This window comes from Camelus dromedarius, unplaced genomic scaffold (assembly GCF_036321535.1).
Source record: "Camelus dromedarius isolate mCamDro1 unplaced genomic scaffold, mCamDro1.pat HAP1_SCAFFOLD_153, whole genome shotgun sequence".
NCBI lineage: Eukaryota > Metazoa > Chordata > Mammalia > Artiodactyla > Camelidae > Camelus > Camelus dromedarius.
The window spans coordinates 87,092-106,135 of NW_026989835.1; the positions used below are offsets into that span (position 1 = coordinate 87,092).

Here is a 19,044-nt window from a genome sequence, read left to right on the forward strand (position 1 = left end):
GGCTTATTACATGTTTTTCTACAATATTCTATCTCCCCTGGCATGATTTTTAAAGACCAGTGTAGCATTCTGTCTTATGGAGGCATGGTCCATTTTACTTCGGACTTAAATAAACTTTTAAATTCCAAGTGTACTTAACTGAAATACTGAAAAGAGAACTGTGGTGGTACAGGAAGGCCCCTAACTCCCTTCTCATTATTTCCTGAGAGTAAAAGCTGTTGAAAATTTGGTATATATATTTCATGACCTTTATGCCTATGAGATACATATATATACACATATGAGAAATCAATATATAGGTGTGTGTATATATGCTTTATTTAAAAATGAGACCATACTATATGTTTTTCTGCAGCTTGCTTTATTCACTCAGGGGTATATCATGGACGTCCTCCCACTCCAGACTCACCCGGCCCTTTCAGATAGATTGGAGGGGTCTCCTGATGTGCGGGTGTCGTCTCTTGTCCACGGAAACATTTGGTGCGAGACTGCTGTGGACAAGGCCCTGGACCACGGCGAAACGCCGGCTCCCTCAGCGCCCGCAGCTCGCCTTGATTTACCGCATCATTGTCTTGATGGTGGACAGTTAAGTTTTCTCCATTTTCCACTGTCAGAAAGAATGTTTGAGTTGCATCCTTCTTGTACAGAACTTCCTGTGATCTTGTATGTGTATTCCTTTAGTTAAGGCTTCTGGAAATTTAGTCCCTGGATGTGACATTTACATTCATCACAGACTCCTTTCAAGTGACTAGAAATTCCTTCTCCATTGGGGAATGAAAAAATGCACAATTACTTATGTAACCAATTCTCTATCGCTGGATATGATTTCACTTCAGTTTTTCTTCCCACCTTTGTAAACAGTGCTGTGTAAATGCCCTGATGGGTACATCTTTTTGGACTGATTTTTTTTTCCTAAAGGAAACGATTCCTAGAAGTGGAGTTGAGTCAGTGTGTATGTACGTTTTTCAGAGCTTACAAATCCATTGATATGTCATCCTCTGAAAAAGTCGCTCATGATTTGTTCTCCCACAGATGGACACTAGCTAGATTATCTTAAAAATATTTGCCAATATGATAAGCAAAAGTGCTTTTTCATTGTTTTTTTTTTGCATTTGATGACCAGTGAAGTTTTGAGCATTTTTCACTCATTAGTCATTTGACTTTTTTAAAATGAATGATTCCTTTTGTCCTTTGCCCACATTTAAGTGAGGGAGCTTCTTGTTGCTTTGTGACAGCTTTTTGTATGTTATGAAAATTAACTTCGTGAATTCATCAACATGTATCACAGAGCTTTTTCTTGTCATTTCTTTCCTTTCATTTTGTTCAGGAAGTTTTCTGATTTTTGTTGTGGCTCAAACTATTCTTAGGATAGTAAATGTCTTCCTTATGGGTTTTATCTTTGACATTATTCTTAGAAATACTCTCTTATAATGGAATAAATCTCTTCTGTAGGTATTTTTTAATCTCTAAGATGGAGATTATAATAGTACATGTTATAGTGAGGAGAAGTTGAGTTAATAAGAGCAAAGAGTTGTATTTGCTGTTACTAGTACTTTTTAATATTTACATCGCTATCTGCAATTTATCTTGTGGTCATTATGACAGGAGTAGAATTTATTCTTTCCAGGTGATTCTCTGTCCCAGGACAATTATCGAATTCATAATTTTCTCTTTGATTTGAAATCCCACCTGTACAAAATACTTACATACACTAGAGTCTTTTTTGAGCTCATGGTTCCCTTCTGTCAATCTCCTTTCCTTACTCCAGCACCATATCTTACATGTTGTAAAAATTTATTTAATAACTGGCAGTCTGATTTTTTTTGATTCTTTTCTTCCATCCCAAATTTTCTTGTCAAGTATTATGACTTTATTATTCCTGAAGAATTCCAAAATATTTTGTTCAAGTTAAAAAAAATCAGATTGGAATTTTCATGGGATTTTTTAGTAAGTTTTGAATTATTCTTAGGAGAACTTACATCTTTACAAAACTGCTTTTCTCCATGCAATATGTTTATGTCTCTACATTCATACCTCTTACTTTAACCCTCAGTACAGTCCTGAAGTTTCTCCATTTAGAATATGGGCATTATTTTTGAATTTATTCCAGATTATTGTTTATGTTTTTGTTAATTTTGTAAGTGAGAATTTTTTGCTATTATATTTTTAAATGTTTAAAACTGACATTTAGAAAGGAAGATTCGGTTTGTCAATACTCACTTTGTAACTTGTCATTTAAAATTGTAAGTATTAAGTACTTGTTCCAGAATCCTTTCTTTTCTGTTTTTTAAAATTTGTTTCCAAGATTCTCAAAATGTTCATAGCTAAGTAGTATAGGTGGGGACACAGATGGAGAGAGGAAGTGTGGCTCACGAACAAACTGTGAGCAATTTCATGGCTGTCTTTAGGCTGGAGAAGCCACAGAAGAGCCCAGGTTAGACCAAGGGTGGCTTTGTATGCACTTGAAAGCCAGCTTTCCTGCCTGTATGGTGAAGCCTGGTGGGCGTGGCAGGTAGATGATCAAGGTCTGATCAAGGTCATTGGCTGCACAGAGCACTGTGTCTGTGAGAACTGGAGACCATTACCATGGGAAATGCTTGGCGCCAGGAACACTGCAGGGGAGCTGGGGAGCCTGTGTGTTAAGGATTTTCCAGCCCTGGGAGTGGGAAGATGAGACTCTGCATTCAGATCTGAGTTTGAATTCATCCTCTCTTGTTTACTGGTCCTCTGACTTTTGTCAAGTTATCTACCCGCTTTGAACTCCTGTTTTCTTGTCTCTCAAAACAGGAGAATTACAGCCTGCTGCTAGAGTGTTTGATCAGGGTAAATGATTTGTGTCTATAAGATGCCACGTACAGTCACAATCTCAGTGAGAAATGGGCTGTCGCCTCTTCTTCTGCAACTCAGTGCTCGATAAGACATCGGGGGAAAGCCAGTCCCTAATTTGTATGTGATGCAATGAGGAACAAAATTAACGTCTTGCCTTTCCCTAGCAGGATTCTTATTTCTTTGCTTCATTTACCTCTTTCCTCCTTTACTCTCCCCTTTCACCTCCTCCACCAAAAGAGACTGAGTCTGTCTCAGAACACTACATTCAAATTACTTTAAATGTTGGCTCATCCCCATGAAATTACAGTGAAATTAAAAATAATCTGTACACGTCCCAGACATGATTATATTTGATTTACACACACACACACACACACACACACACACAAACACACACACACACACACACACACACACACACACACACAATCAGGCTACCTCCCATTTGCTGAGGGAGAAGGACCACTTTTTCTGAGTTTTCATTCACTGAGCGTGAGAGCAAAGTCTCTTAAGCAGAAATTCGCCTGGCTTCTTGCATGGTTTTTTAAATTGGATTTCTGCTTTGTGTCCACAGAAATAGACTCCTATTAGAAGAGGGGAAGTGGAGACATAGATATTCTGCTGAGATATTGGTGTCATCATATTTGAGTTGGAAAGGACTTACGACAGCATAGAGTCGTACCTTTTTATGGGTGAGAATCCATGATAGTGTAACTTGGACAAGAACCCGGGTCTTCTGTCTTCATGTCCACGCGGATGAAGAGGCAACTGGGTGGGGGATGGCAGGGATCCTTACTTGAGTTCCGGGGTCTTGCTAGTTTCCATTGTTCAGCTGCCTTTAGTTTATGTCCATGTGGCCTCTCATGGGAAGGTCACTCTATCCTGATAGATTGAGTTTCTAATCAGCAAAAAGGTCTGGACCCACTCATGTTTCCCAGAGATTTTCTGCTGACCTGCTGACAGTTTATATACATGAGATCTTAGAAACTGCTGGATATAAAATCCTTATTGTTATCATTTGCCCTCGAGTTCCACAGGAATGGGGTGCTGTCTCAGGCTGTCTAAGGCCAGCTCTGAACAAAGATAGGGTGATAGGCTGTGCAGCTGGACACTCCCCAGTCGAATGGGATTTCCACCTTAGTTTTTAGAATCAGGCAGATGAGTTCAAATCTTACCTTTACCAGTTATTAGCTTTGTGACCTTGAGGAAGAAACTTTACTTTTTTGGGGACAAATTTTCTTTATCCGTAAATAAGTTCAGTATTTATTTTAGGGTTTTTGTTTTAGAATTGAATGAGCTAATTCCCTCATTTATTCCTAAAATACTGATCACATGGTTCTATGCTGGTGACCTAGTGGTTGATTACTAAGGGACTCAGTAGTGAGAATGTGGGTGAGGCTCCCTGGATAATAGAGCTTATATTCCATGATATGCTTGTAAAAGACTGGATTGCAGTGGATTTTTAGTAAATGTCCATTCTTTTCCTAATCCCCATTGATTGTGTATATATCTTTATACTAATATATGAACAATTTTTTATTGCAATATAAGTCTTTTTGTAGTATTTAAAGTATGTAGCTATAACAAAAATACGTGAAATAAAATGATTTGACTTTTATTTTCTTTTCAATAAACAAAACAAAATAAAATAGAAAAGAAAAGAAAAAGTTTTGAAGGAGTAGAAATAATTTTATTTCCGTGTAATCGACTCCCTATGTTAGGTTTTTCGGTTGTGTTCTTAAACAGCATATAAAATTGACAGGTTTTGACTTCAGTGTTGATAGCTGGGTGAGTATAGTTTCTTTTTGTGGTTGTCTTTGATGAATTATTTGCACTAGATCATAAATAATGTGCATGTTACATATTGGAAACGAGGAAAGAGTGGAGACATACTACCTCCAATGCAGTCATTTTGTTACCGAGTCCAAACTCATTCTGCTCACCAAATGACAGGCCAATAAACTGGGAGATGAGGTGTTGGAGCAAGGAATAGTGACTTTATTTGCAAAGCTGGCAGACCCAGAAGATGGCAGACTGATGTCCTGAAGAACCATCTTCCCCAAGTCAGAATTGAGTCTCCTTTTATACTAAAAAGGGGTGGGGCTGCAGTTGGTTGTTGGAAACTTCTTGTTGTATGAATTGCTTGTCCTTTGAATCCGCTGTTCTTGCAGCTGTCCATGTGGATCAAATCATGTTGCCATTGTAATACCTCCAAAAGTAAAACAAAGTTATTCTCTATTTTGCAACTTGCCATCTCTACATAAGTGCAGATTAGTTAGCATCCTTCAAGATCACAGCCAGGAGAAGAGGCTGTCCTGGATATTTCAGTCTAAAGGCAACTTTCTTTTACAAATGGTGCAGAGATAGCAAGTCTGAGCCTAGAAAACAGGGCACAGGTTTAAAGCCAAAGGAACAGACCTAACATGGGGTCAAAATTGTTCTTTTCTATTACAATTCCCTTTTCCGCTTCATAGATAATTTTAGTAAGAAACATGAGCAATTTTGTATTTTTGCTTCTTAATAACCGATAAGTGGGCCAACTATATTTTTGTGAGCAGGGATGCTGTGCGGGCATAGGGGTCACAGCAAACTCTTGTTGGGGGTGGCCGACCCTGGAACATGTCTGATGCCCCGTGAGTGTTGGTGAGGGTCCCCTAGCCAGCGGCTCTCTTCAGGAGGCAGCATATGGGCATTGATATCCGGAGACCTCATTTTCGGCTGCAGGAAATTTTTTAGATACTGCGATTGAAAAATCACTCCAGCTGGGGATAATTAGGGAAAAAAGGAAAAGTAAAAGGGTTTGGAGTAGAGTAGAAGAGAAGGACATCAGATCACGGAGCCTGAGTGCTTGGCAGCGGGGCTTCGGGGGAGAGGGGAGCAGACGTGGGGAGGGGCCTGGCACCGGAACCAGCTCCTGCACCTGTCAACATGCCCAAGCCACATAGCTTTTAATTGGGCCACCTCTCTGGGCTGGATGTCACCCTGTGCAGAACCTTGAGAATCGAAGGTAAGGGGTGGGCAGCACTCACCTAGGGGTCACTGTAGATTTCGGTCAAGTCCACAGTGCCTTTTCTGTTCATGTGTCTTCACTTGTCCTTTATCTCAGGATCTGAGGAGGAGGAGAAAGGAACTCAGATAGAGATCCAGGAAGATATCCGACTGTGTTAAGAGAGGACAGACACAGTGACACGGGGAGCGAGGACACTTGCAGCAAAGTAAAATTACTTCACAACTATTGCTTCAGAGTTGCAGGTGTGAGAGAGCCTAAGCCTGTCTCAGAGTGCAGGGGACAAGTGGAAAGGAATGGCAAAATTTCCACTGAAAATTGAAATTTTGTTAAATAGCCTGCTACTGTTGCTTGTATCACTTGAATGAATGCAGGCATATTTCTGTGGGCATTTATAGGTTCACTCAACCCCACCAGCCCCTCTTGCCCCCATCGGGGATGGGATTTCTCAAGCACAGTGCACCTCCTGCTTCGGTGGGCCACGCTTCGGGTCCTCGCCTGGGGCCGGGCTGCTGCAAGGCACAGAGTCCCCGAGGCACGGCCTGTGATACACGACAGGAACATCTCTGCTATCGACTGAGGGCCTCCTTTTCCCCCTGCAGTGTAAGAATTCCGGTGACTTAGTTAGAAGCATGCTTCCAAGCTGTCCGTGTCCTCGGCATCCAGAAGCGGAGCCTGGAAGCTTCCGAATTTCTCCAGAATGCAGTCTACATTCACCTTCGGCAGGTGAGTGTATGTCCTTACACAAGTGGAGGAATTACTGCAGTTTTCCTGGAACTTACTCACCACTAGTCCATCTGATTTTTCTGTGCTAGGATTCAGTATGGCCTGCTAAAAAATCTGGAGTCAGATTTTGAAACCCTGATGAAGAGGATTATTTATTTTATTTCACTATATGATAATCTTTTACTTTCAAAATTCAGAATTTTTGGTTCTTTCAGGCATTTTTGGGGGGGTTCGCAAAACAAATTTGCTCTTACCGTCTTTGCGACCTGTTGCTTTGTGCCTCTCACCTGTCTTCTGTCACTTGTGAGGCAGTTCCATTTGTGACCCTGTCCGTGTTGTTCATGTTATACAACATAAAGTCTGTAATAGTACAGTCCCTTTTACTCCGAAGACATTCCACAAATAACTCCTTAAATCTGGGTGTTGTTTTAAGAAGACAGAATCATTAGAACATGTAATTGCAGGTTGCTAGTGCAAAATCCCCAAATCAATAGTCTAGCTCAACATCTAAAATCTTTCTAATCTACCTTGGATTTGTATGGATAAGTGAAGCAATTTGCTAAGAATTGAACACCAGGGTTAGAATACAGGATGGTGTAGCTCAGCAGGTCCTCCTGAGCCAGCGCTGTGCCAGAGGGCGGGGCCGAGGGAGAGGGCGGGGCTTAGGGAAAGAGGAGGGCCAAGGAGGAGGAGGGTCCTGCCCTCCCTGAGCTGACAGTTTCATGGCAAACACCTTCACCATGTGAAGAACTTGGAGTTTCTTCTAAGAACACTAGGTTTGAAAAGAGTCATAAAAGAACGGGAGTGACAAAATCCAATTTGTGTCAAGTAGGGGAGAGCAGCTGGAAGGCCACTTGGGAGACTCGTGAGTCCAGGTGGGCAGTGTTGGTGGCTTCTACCTGAGCGGTGGGACAGTCAGTGGGACAGTCACCGGGAAAAAACGAACAGATTTTAGGCATGTTTAGATGGTAAAAAGGAAAGGATGAATGATGTCTGTGAAGGTAGGATGGAGTAAGGCCAAGGTTTCTGGGTGGATTAATGAGGTAAATGATGGTCCTGCTGTGCTCTGAGCAGGGAAAGCTGCAGAGGGAGCTTTGGGGGAACCCTGATGAGTTCAGCTGTGGATAAATTGAAAGGCTGTTAAATGTGTGGTCTGGGAGCTCAGGTGAGAGCCAGTAGCGAGTAGGGGGAGGGGAGAGAGACGTTCAAATCATTTTGTCTTGTGAGCATACAAATAATTATGAGTAATGATACACTTACGCCTCTATATTCTGGATTTAACACCCATTAACATTTTGTTATATTGACTGCAGAGGTTCCTAATATTTTTTAATAGAAATAAAATAAATAGAAACAAAATAGTGGAGTTAATAAACATCTTAGAGTTGATGTGTGTCCTTCTATGTATTTTGATACCTCATCTGTTTATAAACATAATCTAAAAAAAGTTAACTAGTTTAGCATAAGTGTTAAACAGAGGGACGTGACACACAGTTTTGGGGCTTGAAGCTGATCTTCTCGGGCAAATTATGTAGCCTCTCTGTACCTTTGTTCCATTTTCTGTGACTGCCCCCGGGCCCCTCATCAGAGATGATTTCCTAGACTAGATGATGGGAGGGAGGCTGCTGAAGGGAGTAAGAAGTGGCAACTGCTAGGGACACTTAAGAGAGAGACAAAAAGAGATTGAAGTCAATAAACTCAGTACAAACAAATACTCTCAAAAGAGAAAGAATCCTGCAGTGTTTTGAGCCACTTAGCATAAGGGAAACAAAATCACGTGGACCCAAAACTCTTGAGCATGTGAGTATTGTGGGTGGGAATGTCTCATCAGAAAAGGGTTGAGAAAAGGTCTTTTGGTTTCCCTTGACGTTTCCATTAAGGATGGGGAGCAGAAGTGAAAACCCTCAGCTTCAGTGGAAGCTGCTGTTTTGTGTGAAACTGACCAAACTTTGGAGACCAGTCATCAGCGGTGCTGGCAAATGAAGAGATTTCGGGATTGGGTGGGGCACTTGCTGTGACTTCCAGGTGACCTACTGGCTGGGGGCTGTGAGGCGGGCAGTAGGTTTGCAGGGAGACCCGGGCATAATCCCTGGCTCTGAGGCTGCTGCTCTGACTAGCAGACCTGGGCACAGGCAGACCTAATGGGGCAGCTCGGGATGTGGCCTGGGACACCTGCCGTGCTGAGGGGGAGAAGAGCGCTTCCCTGAGGGGGTGTCCCTGCGGAGAGTGGAAACGTCCTCCTGCAGGGGAGGAAGAGCCTCTGAGCAGGGTGCTGGTTGCACAGGCAAGACCACCCTGAGCACTGAGGGTTTGGGGAGCCGGAAGTCACACAGTGGCCCGAGCAGCCTTGTTCCTGAGAAACTAGAGGGAGAAGAGGCTGAAAAGTCAGGCTAGGGTCAGACACTGTGGTGGGTTATGAGTGACAGTAAAGGACTGGTCAGGCAGGCACGAGAGAACCCTGTGGGTGTCCCAGCTGGAGCGTCACGCCAGAGGATGGAGCTGAGTTATAGACTTTGCCACTTATTAGCTGTGTGACTTTGAGCAAGTTCACCCCACCTCTCTATATATACATTCATCTGTAAAATGACACAGTGACAAGCTCGTGTCATAAGAAGGCTTAGTTTAGCTCTGATCCTCTGTGTCCAGTCCTGTCAGTGCTGCCCTGCAAGTTTCTGCAGTGGCTGCTCTTACCCTGAGATGGGAGGGCATAGAGGGATTTTGTAGCGCCCGAGGGCAGGAAGGGGTTGCTTTAAAAACAGACATGTAGCCGCCTGCAGCTGCAGGCTTGCAGGCAGTTTGGTTGATGGTCCTGGAGAGGACTTTGGAGGCCTTAGCATCATCATAAGACTTGTTTTCCCTTGGGGGCCGGAATTGCCTATGCAGATTAATGTGGAAAATTTGGGCTTCTGGCAAAGCTGTTTTCAGAGATGGTAATATACATAACATATCGTAGAAAATATAATGCTTTTATTTAATCTGTGGGACTTTGCAGCTGTTGGGAACACCTCTGTTGGCCTGGTTTCCACGGAGGACACTAGGGGTCGGCAGAGCGTGCGGGAGGGCAGGTAGCCTGCAGTGCTGCTGCGGGGTGTTCTCCCGAGTAGAGCACTCTGCTGAGTTGACTCTTCTCTGAGTTTGGTTGCCAGATGAGCAGACAGCAAATTAATGAGTTCTGGTGGGATTGTATAATGACAGAAAGAAAGAGGGACCTGTAGTTTTTCTGGACTAGAACACGCTTTTGGTTCCTGATCCAGTGTGTTCCATTACAGAATTGATGAGTTGTGTCTATTCTGGGACTTGTCGACTGAAAAAAATGTGTAGCCTGAAAGTTTAGAGTTACACTTTATTAGGCGGGAGGACTCGAGGCGGGATGACAGCCTTCAAATCTGTCTGAGGGACTGCTCCCAAGAAGTAGGGGAGGAACTAGGATTATATGGCAGCTTTACAACAAAGACCAGGGAGTTGGAACAATAAAAGATTGCTTGTTATCTAAAGAAATCCAGGCATCTCAAGTTAAAGAATTTAGTGCCTTTGTATGTATCATTTGACCTCACTGGATTCATTCTTTAGACAAGCACCTAGCTATCTAGGGCAATTATCCTGTCTTCTTATTCTCAGTCTGTTCAGAGGGCAGCATTGTGAGGGGCTGTAGAGGCTGGGCTTCAGGTCTGTCCGCACTGGGGGGTGGCGGCAGCCTTGATGACTTGGTTTCAGCATTCTTTGTTTACTGACATGGTTGTAGTATTTTAATTCACATTGTAGTATTTTCATTCACAGACTGATTGTGGATAATCTGGAAACTTGCAAAGGAAACGAGATGGAATTACTGCAGGTACCTTCTACTTTAATAAGCCGTGTGCAAACATAAACATGGAGGAAGCATACATTTGAATTTGGTGGTGTAGGGAAGGGTTTCTGCACATTACAGGAGAACGCAAGGCAGAATATCTCTTCTTTGTTGGCAGGGATGTGGGTCAACCTGTCATTTCTGTAGCGGTTTCTGAGAGCACTTTATGGTAATTAACAAACATTGACAAACGGTGGCACACTTTGCATTTAAGAGCTGACCTGTACAAACGTGTATTGGACAGGTGGATTTCATAGGCAAGTGGTGAGGTGGATTGGAGAGAGGTGTAGCCCAGGCCTGGGCTCAGATTCAGGTTTAAATCGCCATTTCCTCACCAAAGGACCTTGGACTAGAGTGTAACCTCCATTAAACTGTTGGTGAATCTGTGAAATATGCATTATAATATTCGTTTCTTCCTGGGTTTGTTGTAAGTTTTAAACAGTATTATAACACACATGAAACACTTAACAGACACTTAGCAGTGTTCACTGTGTCCTACCGCCCCGCTTAGCGTGTGTTACAGCCGTAAAGGTAGCATGTGCCTGTTGAGGACGTACTGGCAGCCCCTTGAATAGGTTGTGAATTTGGTGATTTCCTTTAATCCTTGAAACTCTACGTGCCATGGGCAGTTATTTTCATGAACAGATGAGGAATCTTAGGGTAAAGAAGACGGTGTAATTTGCCCAAAGTCAGACCATAATTTTGGGTGCAGGGGCCTCTGTTCAGCATGGGCCCCTGGGCTTTCTGCCCTCTCTGTTCAGCACCAGAGCCAGACGTGGAGTCGCCTGTCTCCCAGCCCAGAATATCCGGCAGGCAGCAACACAAACCTGGACCTGTTCTGCTTAAGCAAAAACTCCGGAGGGGAGGCAGGTACTAAAGGGATAAATGTAAAAACAGACGACTGCAAACTGTTATCAGCTCAGAGAAGGAAAGGAACACGCCTCGCCGTGCAGAGCTGGGAGCTTTCCCTTCAGGGCTGCTCTGGGGGCGTTCATTTCAGCTAAACAATCTCCGCTCCTGCACCAAGGCATGAAGGCAGGGTGCATGTAACCAGGCTGACTGTGCCTCGTTGATCATATTCATTCCTAATCCAGTGTCAGCTGTCACGGGCACTTACCTAGTAAACAGATGTCGGCCATAATCATCACGCACTTTGCTTGGTAGTTTTATTGGCCCCACTTTTGAGATGAGGTAATTGAAGCTGGGGAGTTTGCTGCATGCCCGTGATTACCTTGGAAATACCCCTACTGGTCTTTCAACATAGACTGGTGTGGCTGTTACATCCCAGCCCTGTGAATGGCATCGTGTAGCTTCTACCAAGTGGCCCAAATGACTGACATTGATTTTCTTAATCCGTAGGAAATGGTATGTGACAATAAGAGAAAAGGTGGTAAGAAATTCTTTGGAAAACTAGAACAAAATCCAATACTTCCCCAGCTGGGGTAGCGTACCCAGTGTCACTCATCCCACTCACAGCCTGGCACCTCCTCCCTCCCGACTCCGTGTTCAGAAGCCACTCTGAGCCTTCGAAGAACATTTTGCCTCGTGACACTTTTGACTAAGACCTATGACCTCTCTGTCCCTGGTTTACTCTCTCTTCAAGGTCATTTAAATTTTATGCAGGCTCCTCCACTCCGATGTAAGAAAAGACTCTTTAAACTTCTTGATGAAGCTCCTTAATGAAGATCTTGTGAAGGAAACCTAGTCAAAACCTGGGAGGTATGCACACAGTGAGTGCATGCAACCTCAGCACTTTGTGAAGTTCAGAATCAGAGGGGTGGGAGACTCAGGAAAGGCTTTTTAAGGTAGAAAGGGGAAAGTGAAAGGATGCAGGCTGTGTGAGACTGAAACATCTCGGTCCCAGCCAGCAAGGCACCTGCGTTCAGGATGGTGTATGGGGAGTACAGAGTTCTCACAAAGAAAGAAGTGGTGGGATGGGAGGGAGGACAGATAGATTCTTTACTAGGGAAGGAAAAAGTGGGCTGAAAATTTACTGGTTGAATAAGAGGACTGTGACATGATGTGCTTGCATTTTGGAGATAAGGGTTTTGTGGGGACAGGCCTAGGAGAACGCTCTCTGGCTGGGGAGTCAGCACAACAGAGAACCACAGAGAACCGGGCTGACCTCAAGGCCCCTGCTGGGGGAGGGGCTGCCCGCCATTTTGGTCCTGGGGGCTACTTCTGTCCCTTAGCTGGGGCCTCAGAACTCCCTTCACATCCCAGTCCTGTTGATACAAGAAAACATATGTGGGGCATGGGAAGGGCTGTGTCCCAGGCTTTGGTTGAGCCCCTGGAATGTGCCCCACCAGACGTGGGTCCTTGGCTTCATGCAGGAAAGGTTTCAAGAGCAAGCCATTGTTGAGTAAAGGTAGATTTATTCACAGAGACACATTGAAAGGCAAGAGAAAGGCCACGAGGTTTGGGGGTTGGGTGCTCAGATTAAAAGTAGGTACACACTCCACAGACAAAGTGTGGGCCTTCTCCGAAGAGGGAGAGAGAGTGATGACCGTGAGGTGGCGCTGTGTTGCTGGTTTTCATGGGCTTGGTTGTTTTATATGCTAATAATTAGAAGGAGCAGCCTAAGGGCAAGGGGCTGGGATTCCCTGGGATTTGGCCATTTCCCACCGTTTGATCTTTTGTGGCTAGCCTTGGGATGGCCATGGTGCCTTGGGGCGTGTTATTCACCATGTTACTATTACAACGGGTGTATAATGAAGCTCAAGATCTGCTAGAAGTAAAATCTCTTCATCCTGAGCCTCAAGGCCTACTGGGGGTTGAATCCTTCACCATTTTGATGTTAATTGCTGTGGCCTGCATTGAATGGCTGTGCTCTGGCCCCTTCCATCCTGTCTCACTGTGTTGACACAGAGAGAGCAAAGGCCGGGCCCCGCCTGTGCTCCTGCATTTAACAGGAAGAGGGGTGGGGTGGGCTGATGTTGACTCTGAGTGGTGAGAAGGATGTTTCAGATTTTCCCACGTGGGACATGGGGAAGTGCCAGCAGCCACCGCAGATTTATCTCACGGGCATTATCACTTGTGTCACTCATATTTTTCTATTTTTCTTTCTTTTTTTTTTCAATTATTTAATCTAAATTTAACATCAGGTTTTCTTAGGAAAGAAATTTCTCTTTTTCTTTTCATTGGGGCTCTTTTGGGGGGGTAGGTAATTAGGTGTATTTATCTGTTAGAGGAGGCCCTGGCGGTTGAACCCGGGACCCCGTGCACGCTAAGAACACGCTCTACCACTGAGCTCTACCACCCGCCCCATCATCTTTTACTTTTTGCTTTAGCTGCCAAGAATCTTACGGCTGAATTTCTAGTCGGCCTTTAACACTTACCCTGACTTCATGGCATTCGTTTTTATGAGTTTACTTCCCCCTGGTTTCATTTAAGTATTGAATCTCCATTTTCTCTACACTCTAACTTTTGTCTTTTTGTTGTTATGGTTGTTAAGCTGTGTTAAAAATTGTTTAATTCCTCTTTTAGCAGGAGGCTGAAAGTAAATAAATATGTAAACAAACTTATCACACTTAAATGTTTTATACATTCTAAGCTGTTTATTAGTTACTTAAAAACCGAATTGAATACTGAATTGATAACATTTTAAAATTATTTTTTAACATTTTATAAAAGTATAGCTGATTTACAATATGATATGTTTCAGGTGTACAATAATTGCACAATTTTTATTGTTATGCTCCATTTATAGTTATTGTAAAACATTGGCTATATTCCCTGTGTCGTAAGATACATCCCTGTAGCGTGTTTATGTTACATGTAGCAGTTTGTATAAGAAACATGGGTAATACAAAGTCTGGGGCGTGGCTCTGTCTAACCCATGTTCCCGGTCACCCTTCCTGTCAGAGCCCAGGCCCTCACTCCTGTCTGCAGGGGAGCAACTGGAGGCAGCCCTCATCAGCGCTGGCACCACCCTCTGAGTGGCAGTGACAGCAGTGACTGTGTGTGGACGTGTAAATTGTTGTTCCAGGAGCTTTACATGCATTTCTGCATTTAATAATTAAAGCCCTCCTGTGAGGAATCATTTTAGGTTTTTAATGAATAATACATTTTATTTTGATTTTGAGAGTTCAAACTTCCAGAAAATTTACTGGAATAGTACAATAAAGGCTTAGATACAGTTCACCTAAAAGGGCACTGTTTGCCCTTTTGTGTCTGGCTTATTTTAGTATAAACTTTCAAGGTCCATCCATGTTGTATCCTCAGTCAGTACTTTATTCTTTTGGTTTTATAATATCCTTTTTCTTTTTTTTTTCGTTTTTTCTCTATTTAAAAATATTTTCATTGAATTCTAGTCAGTTTATAATGTTGCGTCAGTTTATAATTTTGCATCAGTTTCTTGTGTACAGCACAACACTTCATTTATATAGGAACATACATGTATTCATTTTCATATTCTTTTTCAACATAAGTTACTATAAGTTATTAAATATATTCTCCTGTGCTATACAGTATAAACTTGCTGTTTACTCTATACATATTCAGTATCTGCAAATCTTGAACTCCCAATTTATTTCTTCCCACACCCTCTCCCCTCTGGTAACCATAGTTTGGTTTCTATGTCTGTGTGTCTCTTTCTGTTCTGTAGATAAGTTTATCTTTTTGTTTGTTTGTTTTTTTAGATTCCACATGTGAGCGATCTCATATGGTATTTTTCTTTCTCTTTCTGGCTTACTTCACTTAGAATGACATTCTCCAAGTCCATTCATGTTTCTACAAATGGCATTATTTTATTATTTTTTTATGGCTGAATAGTAGTCTATTGTACAAATATACTACAACCTCTTAATCCAGTCATCTGTCAGTGGACATTTAGGTTGTTTCCATCTCTTGCTATTGTAAATAGTGCTGCTCTGAATATTGGGGTGTAGGTATCTTTTTGAATTACGGTTCCTTCTGGATATATGCCCAGGAGTGGGATTGCTGGGTCATATGGGAGGTCAATATTTTGTCTTTTGAGGAACCTCTGTACTGTTTTCCACAATGGCTCCACCAAACTGCAACCACAGTGTAGGAGGGTTCCCTATTCTCCACAGCCTCTCCAGCATTTATTGTTTGTGAACTTCTGAATGATGCCTATTCTGACTGGTGAGATGTGATATTTGATTGCAGTTTTGATTTGCATTTCTCTGATAATGATATTGAGCATTTTTTCATGTGCCTATTGGCCATTTGTATGTCTTCATTGGAGAAAAGCTTCTTTAGGCCTTCTGCCCATTTTTGAATTGAATTGTTTGTTTTTCTTTCTTATCAAGTGTAAAAGGTGTTATATATTCTGGGAATTAAGCCCTTGTCAGTCTCATTTATTGCAACTATTTTCTCCCATTCCATATGTTGTCTTTTAGTTTTGCTTACTGTTTCCTTTGCTGTGCAAAACCTTGTAAGTTTAATTACATCCCACTTGTATATTTTTGCTTGTATTTCTATTGCTTGAGTAGACTGCTCTAGGAGAACATTGCTGAGATGTATGTCAGATATTTTGCCTATGTTTTCTTCTAAGAGGTTTATAGTGTCTTGTCTACATGTTTAAGTCTTTAAGCCATTTTGAATTTATTTTTGTGTATGCTGTGAGGGAGTAGTCTAACTTCATTGATTTACATGCAGCTGTCCAGTTATCCCTACACCATTTGCTGAAGAGGCTGTCTTTACTCCATTGTATGTTCTCACCTCATTTGTCAAAGATTCAATGACCAAAAGTTTGTGGGCCTATTCTTGGTAATTTTGTTTATCCGTTCATTGATGGATGGATATTGTTTGTAACCTTTGGCTACTCTGAATGATACTGCCATGTATATTGATGTGCAAGTTTTTGTGAGAATATGTTTTCATTCTGTTGGCTGTACAGTTGGCCCGCCATATCTGTAATTTCCACTTCATGGATCCAGATGGCTGATTGTAAAGGGACTCGAACATCCTTGGATTATGGTATCCAGGGTGGGGGGTTCCTGAAACCAACCCCCCGAGGATACTGAGGGATGACTCTACATGTAGGAGTGGAATTGCTGAGCCATATAACTCTAACCTTTTGAGGAAACACCAGACTTCTCCAAAGAAGCTGCACCATTGTCCCTTTCCATTGGCCGCAAATGAGGTATCTCTGCCTCCTGAACGACACTTGTTATTGTCCATGTTTTGATTAAAACCGTCCTAGTGGGTGTAAAATGAGAACTCATTTTGATTTTGATTTGGCTAGTGATGCTGAGCTTCTTTTCATGTGCTTATCGGGCATTTGTGTATTTATTTAAATCCTTGGCAAATTTAAACATTGGGTCGATTTTCTTTGTATTGTTCAGTTGTAAGCATTTTTTATATATCCTGAATACTAGTCTCTTCTTAGATACATGCTTTGCAAAATTTTTCTCCTATTCTGCAGATTGTCCTTTCACTTTAGTTTTTTTAAGCATTAAAACAATTTCTTTACAGGGGAGGTAATTAGATGTATTGATTTATTTTATTTTTCTTGCTAAGCATGCACTCTGTCACTTGATATACCCACTTCCCCTGTCATTTCACTTTCTTGATGATGTAATTTGTAACAAAAAGGTTTTAACTTTGATGAAGTCCAGTTTATCTGCTTTTTTCTTCTATCACTTGTGCTCTTCGTATTGTATCTAGGAAACCAAAGCCTATCCTAGGACCACAAAGATTTATACTGTGTCTTCTTTTAGAAAGTTTATAGGTTTAGTTTTTACGTTTCTGTCTGTGATCAATTTTGAATTAATTTTTATTTATTTAAAATATGGGGGTCCAGATTCCAGATTCATTCTTTTGCCTGCAGATACTCAGCACTCCCTGCACCATTTGTTGAATAGACTATTCTTTCAATGGAGTGTTGTTGACACCCTTGTGGAAAACTGACTGTAAATGTAAGTTTTTCCCCCTGGGTTTTTATTATGTCTCATAGATTTATTTATCCAAACTTATGCCAGTACCATTCTGACTTAGTACTATAGCTTTTTAGTACCCTTTAAAGTGAGTCCTCCAACTTTGCTCTGCTTTTTCAAGATTGTTTTGGCTGACCTGGGCCCCTTGCACTTCCATATGAATTTTGGGATCACTTTTTCAATTTTTGCAAAGAATTCAGCTGGAATATTGATAAGGATTCCACTGAATTTGTAACTCACTTTGGGGAGTCTTAACATTTTTAACAATATTGTCTACCATTCCATGAACATGGGATGTGTTCCATATATATAGGTCTTTTAAGTATTATTTCGGTGATACATCAAAATATTCAATGTACAAATCTTGTAAATTTTTGTTAAATGTATCTCTCATTTTATTTTTAATGCTGTTGTAAATGGAAAGGCTGAGCTTCTTGAGGGTAGGACTATATATTAATTTGTTTATTTCTAGGATTTCTACACAGCAAATACTCTAGGTTTATATTTGCTACATAAATCTATCCACAACTCTTCCCACCCCCGTGTTATAAGAAACCAAGACCCAGGTTAAGCTACCTGAACACGTATGTGGAAGTGAGAAATGAGACCCTTGGGTGGGGCTTTGTGAAGATGATACTGAGAGCTTATTTAGGATGGCTTCATCTTAAATTCCTTTAAACAACACTTTTGGTGTAGTCAGATACATTAAGATCATGCCCTTTTGATGTGCAGAGGAGCTAAGACTATCATTTTCAAATAATTTCTAGTGAGAGTGTTGTACTTGAAATCAAATTTGCATCAATCTTTGAAGATATATGTTTCAGGAATTTTGACTAAAGAACACCTGTCTTTATTCATTAATGACAACTAAATTCTCAAGCAACATGTAAGAGTTTGAGCAAACTGCCCCAGCCCCGTAGTGCTGGTTGGCTGCAGCTGTAACTGGAGTCAGTGCTTACCTCTCCCAGCACGCTTGGGCTGATTTGCTCAAAGGTGTTCGTCCAAATGTTTGTCTGTAGTCTGTTGGACAAAGCCATAAAACATTGAGTTAAGGTTGCTGGAATGCAATATATTCCTATTAATATTAACTAAGCACATATTGAGTGCTTACTGTATGTTGGGAATTGTCCCTCAGCCTCACATGTATATTATTTCACTTAAAACTTCATATATTTCCTTGTTATTCTCACTTTACAGATAAGGAGACTGAGAATTAGGTCTTCTGTATTTTGGATGGAGCTCATTATCAATGACAGGAAGTTGTAAGGAAAAAGATATTGATTCATCCTGAGAAAATATTTTTCTGACCGTCAGCAGTGAAGAGGGTGAACACTGAAGAAGGTGATCATTGTTTGAGTGAGTCGAGCCCTGGGTTGTACGGAGTCAGCATCCCTGTCTTGGACACGGCACGTGTAGATCTGTGTGGTGGGTGAGGCGGCGAGGCCGCGCAGGGAACGCGGATGCCGGGCCATTGGGCTGTGCTCAGGCCCAGTGGGGCTTTCTCCTAAGGGCAGTGGGCCGTCATTGACAGATCTTAAGTAGGGGAGTGGGGTGCTCTCGTAGATCACTTTTGTCTTGTAGAATGCTTAGAAACATTTAGAAGGCTCTGCAGGAGGTGATGTGATGAGTCAGATTAGGGTGGCTGCCAGGTGTAGAAGTGTAGAATTTTCAAGTGGTTTTCAGTCCCAGTTTTGTGGCTGAGTAGCTGTGTCACTTTGGATGATGCACTCAAG

General features: G+C 42.0%; 1 protein-coding gene across 35 annotated transcripts in view; it reads left to right on the forward strand.

Annotated features, from left to right (window-relative positions):
* Positions 1-19,044, forward strand: part of LOC135320890 (uncharacterized) — a 143,275-nt gene that overhangs the window by 55,235 nt on the left and 68,996 nt on the right. For 32 of the 35 annotated variants that reach the window (XM_064484033.1, XM_064484065.1, XM_064484058.1 and 29 more), the window contains one exon: positions 6,439-6,562. The gene's annotated coding sequence lies outside the window, so the exon portion shown is untranslated. Of the gene's footprint in view, positions 1-373; positions 4,448-6,438; positions 6,563-10,339; positions 10,801-19,044 lie in introns of those variants that run through there. The other 3 variants (XM_064484043.1, XM_064484046.1, XM_064484044.1) reach the window with 2 other exon arrangements.